General features: G+C 38.7%; 1 protein-coding gene and 1 pseudogene across 1 annotated transcript in view; one reads left to right on the top strand and one right to left on the bottom strand.

Annotated features, from left to right (window-relative positions):
* Positions 1-8,070, bottom strand: part of PLCL1 (phospholipase C like 1 (inactive)) — a 342,887-nt gene that overhangs the window by 220,490 nt on the left and 114,327 nt on the right. The window lies entirely within an intron of this gene.
* On the top strand, positions 4,671-5,196 carry LOC112407863 (RNA-binding protein 3 pseudogene; annotated as a pseudogene).

Here is an 8,070-nt window from a genome sequence, read left to right as displayed (position 1 = left end):
CGGCAGGCGGACTCTCAACCACTGTGCCACCAGGGAAGCCCAGTTTCTTACTTTTTATAGATTGACCCTAAGCCTCACCAAAAGAGAAGAAAACAAGGCCCAAACCAGCAGACCTGACCAAATCAGGATGTCTTCCATATTAGATGTGATCTCCCTTTCCTTTCAGCACTTACAGTGTAATGCTTAGAATGCTGTCTTCTATTTCTTCTCCATTCTGAACCCCAAGTCCCCACTGACTTTAATGTTAACTCGAGGCCACAGTCCTTGCCTCACCTTGAACCCCTCCAACACCTGCAGAGTGTCTTACTAATAGTAGATGACTAAGGAATGGCTCTTGAATTAAACGAAATTGAAATCATCTTTCTATACACACACACACACACACACACACACACACACACACACACACACACACACACACGATCTTGAGTTCTCAAGAAAGCACAAGTCTGTGGAAATGGGAAATAACTGTTTCCAGTGCAGTAAAGAGGTGTTTTAGGATGGCAATTCCTCAGCCATCACAAGCTGAAGAAAAAACCGAAGTTCCCAACACAACCTCCTTCCACAGGATCAGCACAGAAACTAGCCCCATCTCATGTCAGGCGGTGACTGTGGAATGGATAACCAAGTAGCAGAGGGCTCTGCAGTATTAGTAGCAATGGCCAAACAGAGAAACTGTGGGAAGGACCGGCAAAGCCTAAAACAGAGAAACTGGTCATTCTTTGGGTCTTTCAGTGACACCATGTCTTACTCATTCACCACTCTAGAGAATTTCTTCTAAAATAGCCCGGTGCTGATACATGAAGAATATTTAATGGTCCAACCTAAACAAAACTGGGAATACACATAAATAGTGTGTAGAATGACCACAGCCCTCCAGTTTAGTAACCTCCCAAAACACCTTTAGCCTCTCCATTTCGCCTTTCATGTTCAACTGATCTTGTAGTAATAAAAACATTCAAGAAAGAGTTTTATCATAGTCCTTTATACTTCATACTGAGTTTAAACCTGGGAATAAGGGCTCTGTCCCATGGTAAAAAGATTGGTTGGTCCGTGGGTTGGTAGACTGGTTGACGAAGGGCACAAGGTCCATCCTAGTGTCCCTGAAATCATTCTCAGAAAAGCCGTCTCTAGATAGGAAGGCAGAAACCCCATCAAGTCCACTTGTGTAAAGGTACTGGTAACTTCTGCATGGAAGAGAAAGGAATGGGCAGAATTTGGATGAAGAAATTAGTAACTTAAAGATCAGCCATATAATTTGCTGTTACAGCAATAGCTGAGTTGCATGTGATTCTAGTCCAGTTCAATGACTTTATCCTCTTTAAAAAAAAAAAGAAATATCCTCAGAGTAGTATAAATTACAGCACCAATTCCAGACCACTGCTCTGAGGTGGGCGAGGCAACAGGAAAGTGTATAATGAAAATGACTTCCATCAGCCTGATTTAAACACTTTTATAGGGACAAAGCGATCCCGGGCTTGGCTGCCGGCAATAGACACCGCATAGGTTATGTCTTCCCTTCTGAGACACCTCCCACTTTCCTTTCCCTGTCAAGGTGGCCCTTATTTTCACTCCAGCTGTAATTTACCCGTGAGAAGTTTAAGACAGTGAACATAGAATGTGACTTGGCCCAAACCCCTCACTTACCTTCCCTGCCATCCTCCAGCCAACCTGTCCCTCACAACTCTGCTGTCCACAAGCCCTGATCACTCAGAGATTTGATACAGAATGAAGCATGAGTATCATAAAGAATAACTTCTACATCATTCACTAAAACACTTTTATAGAAAAGGCGATAATAGAAGATACAATCAACCAAATACACCCTTTCCAGACAGAAAGAAAAACTTAAAAAAAAAAAACACTTTGTCCATCTTTCTCCTTATGTAAGAACTTCTGTGAATTACAAATACAATTAATAAAACTGCACACATGCCCCCTCAAGATTTGTCCTAGCAGTTGCAAAATGGTTCTCTGAAAATTCTGGAGGCAGATGACCTACTGGATTACAAAGTCCCTTTCACTGTTCATACTTTGTAGCTCAGCAGGCCTGACCACTGATAAAAGCAGAGGTTTGATACAAATCAATAAACTGGAGATCTAAGAACATACATCACTTTTCCTAAACTTACAAGGAAATGAATAGTATCAAAGAATAAGGCACAGTAGAAAAATGAGGTCTCTTTATGCAATAAACTATTAAGAAGAAAAATAAATATCCAGTTATTGCATTTTATTTTTAACCCCTTAATTTTCACATATTCAAAGTCATCAAATATGAAATAACCCAAACATCTTTCTCTCAAGATACTGCACCAAATAATTCAACTGCAAAACATCTGAGGTTGAGTTCAGTCACATCATTTGCATGTATTCTATTTTGTGAAGAGCAGATCTGATGGAGTCGTGTTTCTAACGACCAAAATAGTATGTTTTCTTGAAGCAATGTAGTAATTGGAGATTCTCCTTAACTGATATTTTCAAAAGCACCTCTTTAAAATGGGAGGTTGACATATATGGTAAGTATTATATGCTAAAAGATCACTATCTTCTCTTATAAAAGTATGATCAGGTTAAAAGATGGCACATAGTCCATTTCAAACCACATTAATTACTTTTCGATTGTTCACTTATACACAGCAGTTGTAATGGATTTTTCCTTAATCTAGAAGTCTTATGACTAGTAGTCATTTGCACAAATTACTGCACACTCTTCCATGAAGATTCACCCCATGGGAATGGCTTCCTCTTCTCTCACTCAGTGACACGTGTGCATTACAGGAGAAAAAAATGCAACAGGACAATTTTAGGCAAAAATTTGATTAAATAAATGGATTGGTATTAAGTATATTGTTTTCTCTTTTTTTCCATTATTCTACAACCTCACACTGATAGAGAAAGGATAAGGGATCATACAAGTCGAAGAATGAGAAACAAAGATAGAAGAGGCAGAAGTACAAAGTCTTCTGTATCACTCACTTTGCTGGTTACCTAGCACTGTTTTTATCTTTTTCATGGTTATTCATGAGAATTCACATCTGCCCAGAATCTGAATGCATAGCATTCCTGTCCTCTAACCTAGGTCAAAATATATAAAATACACAGCTTTCAATTATTCCTATAAAATATCCTTTAATCACTCACATCCCTTCTACTTAACCTTCTGAAGCTCCTGAAAGCTGAAAAGACAAGGGAAAGGAATTTTGCTGAGGATCCCAGTGAGTCACTTTGAGTCAGAGAAATGGGCCAGGCCACTTCTGCTGGTCTGCTAATAAGAGCTGCAGTCACTTCCAAATGAAGAATGGGAGACTTCTTGGCCACTGAACAAAGGGTGAAAGAGGGGAAGCAGCTTCATTCATAGGTAGAGGAACATACTGCCTCATCACCTAGAAGGTAGAGCTGTTTCCACCTGGAGTGTTTATAAGACTACTAATATAAATGTATAAAACTAATAGGGGCGAGATGTGTATAACAAATGTCACTATGGCACAAATGAAGCTAGAAAATGGCTGACCTAGATACCTTTTCTTTAATCATTTATTTATGAACATAATTTAAAAACTAACAACCCAGCTGAAGCATAAACATTAGCAATTACAGGATTTCATTCAGTTATTTGACATATGCCTATGCTAAAACATTCTCATTTTAGAAAGTTAAAATGAAAGAAAGGTATAAAGAAAAAATTACCAAAGGGGAAAATATCATGCAAACATATTAAGACAGTGATTATTGACATGCTAGTATATTTTCTTCAGATATTTTTCTAGGTATATTTATTTTTACATTGTTATGCCCAGATGTGTACATAATTGAGAGTCTATTATTTCATTTACTATTGTAGCATCTAAGTTATTAACAACTCTTAATAAATATGTTTGACTGAATTTAATCTTGAAATTAAGCAAAAGTAGGGAAACTCATCAGTAGAGTGACCCATTAGTGATTTAATACCCACAAAAAAAGAAAGTTCAAATATATATTTCCATCATTAACATTTCATCATACTGTTCTCATAAGAACTTTTTAAATTGTGGAATCCAGTGTAATTTAAAAGAGAGAGAGACAGAGACAGACAGGTCCCTAACCATGTTTAACAGCACTTTCAAAAAATAATCCATTTCAGAAACCTTCAGAGCTATAAACTGTGCCAGTGACAATAATGTTAGCATGGATTCCATTCACATCTCAAATATTTATCTAAGATATATTTCAAGCATTAGCTAGTACCTATCTTGCTTCTTTAAAAATCTAATGGGGTCAAGAAAGAATTTTTGTATAACTAACTGGAAGCTCCTAATAGCTCTTCACAGTTAGGACTTACTACCAAATAAACAACATTTGCTTGCTTAATGTAACTGAGTACAGAGCCAAGGAGATTTAACCCTGACAGTTAAGCCATTTATGTTGAGCGATAATGTAAATTAGAAGAAACTGCTTGTCCAAAATGAAGAACTATTATGTCACCCTGCATGTTTATCCACAACACAATAGTTTGAGCAAGGTTAAAGGAAGCACTGACACTTGTATGAAAGGATGTTCTCAAACTGTATACCTTTATTTGAAATATATGCATGTAATAACTAGATACAAATATAAAGCAATACACCAATTCAAAAATATTTCATAGCCAGTCTCTCGGTTTCTTGGCAGTAGCTGTCTCTTCGGCCTTTTACTTAATTTCCAGGACTTGAATTTACCGCCATGTCCTCTGAAGAAGGGAAGCTCTTTGTGGGAGGGCTCAACCTCAACACTGATGAGCAGGCTCTGCAAGACCACTTGAGCAGCTTCGGACCTATTTCTGAGGTGGTTGTTGTCAAGGACCGGGACACTCAGCGATCCTGGGGTTTTGGCTTCATCACCTTCACCAATCCAGAGCATGCCTCAGATGCCATGAGAGCCATGAATGGAGAGTCTCTGGACGGTCGTCAGATCCGTGTAGACCACACGGGCAAGTCGACCCGGGGAACAAGAGGGGGTGCCTTTGGGGCTTATGGGTGTGGTCGCAGCTACTCTAGAGGTGGTGGGGACCAGGGCTATGGAAGTGGCAGGTATGATAGCCGACCTGGAGGATATGGATATGGATATGGAAGGTCCAGAGACTATAGCGGCAGAAGCCAGGGTGGTTATGACCGCTACTCAGGAGGAAATTACAGGGATATGACAACTGAGATGAGTCATGCACACCTAATGTAGATACACACGGAACAAAACTTCGGATCCAGGACCATCCCTCCAAATAGCTGTCTTTATAAAGATTTTTGGAGCTGCACTGAAACATCTGTTTTAGTTACATCAACTTCTTTTTTTGAGTAGAGCTCCCAAGGTAGCTTGTTAAAGACCTTTCAGAAAGTTCCATGTGTGTTTTTTAAATTTTTCTCCCATTTAAAGACAAATTCTGAGACATTTGTGGAGTCTGGATATTTTTTCCTTTTTTTACCAGTTTTTTAGTTCAGGCTCTCAGGAATGTTGGTTCTGGCAAAAAATGTTTGGCCAGACTGATTTTTTTAAATAATGTGCATCTAGGAACATTTTAAACACTGGTACACAATGTTTAATTATGATTAGGAAGCAATTTCTGACTGTAACTATAAGAAATGAAGAACATGATTACTTAGAGGTGTTTTTTATCCAGATCTCTGCCTTGATTATATAGAAGTTTCTTAAAAATATTTGTGTGTCATTTTTTTTTTAATATTGGAAGAAAAAAATATTCTGTTGTGTTTCATGTAGCGTTTAGGATGTCTTTCACCGAGTTGGTTAAAAAGATGAAAATAAAACAAACAAAAAAATATTTCATACCGTCAAATTTCAATAACAATGACCTTTGTTTTCAAGCTTAAGATTAATAGTTTGTGCATTTTTCAAAACAAAAAAATAGGTCTTTCTTTTTGCTTTTCCTAAAAGAGAAAAAAAAATACTACACCCTATTTGTTTATCAATTTTCACATGCACTTGCCATAAATTCACTAATGCTAAGTATAAGTATCTGTTTGGATTATTCCCAAAAACTGCATAATCTTAAAATTTTCCATAATGCACACATATGTTGATGCTCAAATTATTTCATTTTAGGAATGGAACCACACCATTTAACCCCTGGGAAAAATGTTAAAATCTCACCCACACATTTGAATCAGAAGTCTGACCCATGAAGAAAGATGTCTACTAAGAATTCCTCTTCCCAAATAGTCCTTCCTAATGAGCCAGAGAAGTTGCTAAGTCTGGAAACCAGTGTAGCTATATCTCCAGAATTTTTGTAAAGATGCCTTCTAAGTTGACTTATATAATACCTGGCTATTTGCCTTGAAAAAGCTAATTCTGTTTATTACAATGCTTCTCTGGGCTTTCTGTCTCTCTTCTTTGTATACTACCATTAGCAAAAGGCAGAAGGTAACCCTGTGAATGAGAATGTGAGAACATACCAGCCAAATTAATACTTGAACTATCAAAGGCAAGAGACACAGAAGAGGGTGAATACAGTAAGGAGGTGCTCACTGCCAGCACCAAGATGAGTTTAGGAGATGAATGGAGATGGAATTAAATAACATTGATTTACATAGTGAGAAAGTCATTCCCTTTTTGGTTCAGTTCTGATTGCAACATAGAGAACATCTAAGTTTGGTGCTAGTTTTTAACACCACTCTAACAGTAAGCTGTGGTAGATTAAAGATAACCACAAATTCTTTGCCATTCTATCCCTGTATCTGTACTAGCGTTAGTGACTTCTTAACCAATAGAATGTGACTAAGATATTATGAGACTTCAGAGGCTAGGCCATAAGAAGCCCAGTAGGGTCCACCAAGACCTCTTTGAACAATTACTCTTAGATCCCAGCTGCTATATGTGAGAAGGACAAGCCACATGAAGAAGCGATGTGTAGGCCCTACAGTACAATCCTAAGGGAAGTCGCAGCAAACCGCCAGCATCTATTGCCCAACCAGAGAGAGTCATCACAATGCAGTGGTTAAGAATCCACCTGCCAATGCAGGGGACACAGGTTCAATCCCTGGTCCAGGAAGATCCCACATGCCGCGGAGCAACAAAGCCCGTGTGCCACAACTATTGAGCCTGCACTCTAGAGCCCACGAGCCACAACTACTGAGCCTGCATGCCACAACTGAAGTCTGTGCACCCAGAGGCCGTGCTCCACAACAAGAGAAGCCACCATAATGAGAAGCCTGTGAGCCGCGACGAAGAGTAGCCCCTGCTCGCCACAGCTAGAGAAAACCCACGTGCAGCAACGAAGACCCAACGCAGCCATAGATAAATAAATAAATAAGAAAGCCATCATGACATCCAGCCCAGCTGAGCCTTCAGATGACTCCTGCTCCAGCTGCTAACTGCAACCACATGAGAGACCCCAACTGAGAACAACCAGATGACCCAAGTCAATCCACAAAAATGTGAGAAATAGTCGTAAAATGTCATTTTAAGCCCCAAATTTGGGTGGTTTGTTTTGCAGCAACTGATAACCAGAACACTTCCTGCTCTCCCTTTGCAAGATAAAGAGAATAGGCTCAGGTTCAGCAAGTACAGAGGCCAATAGTAGAAAGTACAAAAAGACTGTTTTCTTTTCATCTTATTTATGTTTGTGGCAATTGATAGTGAGGTTTTTATTGACGGTAATGATTAGAAAGAGAAATGTCATATGAATATATTTAGGGTGACAAATGTTTAAAATATCAAGGAAATTATCATTTGAGTTTGAAAGCTTATAACAAAAAATGTGATTGTGAATGGCTGACCTTTGGAAAACACTGCACAAAGAGAAGAATGTTAACATGGAGAGGGTCTAAAAGGACAGACTGGGATCAGGAAACAGAAATCTGTTATTTTGCTTAGGAGAGGTAAAACGGCATTGGAAAATCAAGAAGTAGGTTCAGTCCATACTTGACATGTTCTCATGTTCTCTGTTCAGATGTCACCATATATTCCTGAGTTTCCATTGTAGGATCTGATAGCAACCCTGACCTCTCCCACAGGGGTTGTGTGGAGGCTCTGTAGCATTGCTGTCCTGATACTGTTCACTCCATATACTCTTTTTTTTTTTTTTTTTTTTTTTTTTTT

This window comes from Neophocaena asiaeorientalis, unplaced genomic scaffold (assembly GCF_003031525.2).
Source record: "Neophocaena asiaeorientalis asiaeorientalis breed wild unplaced genomic scaffold, Neophocaena_asiaeorientalis_V1.1 scaffold246, whole genome shotgun sequence".
NCBI lineage: Eukaryota > Metazoa > Chordata > Mammalia > Artiodactyla > Phocoenidae > Neophocaena > Neophocaena asiaeorientalis.
The sequence above is the reverse complement of the archived record's forward strand: the minus strand, read 5'-3'. Positions and strand labels throughout refer to the sequence as shown.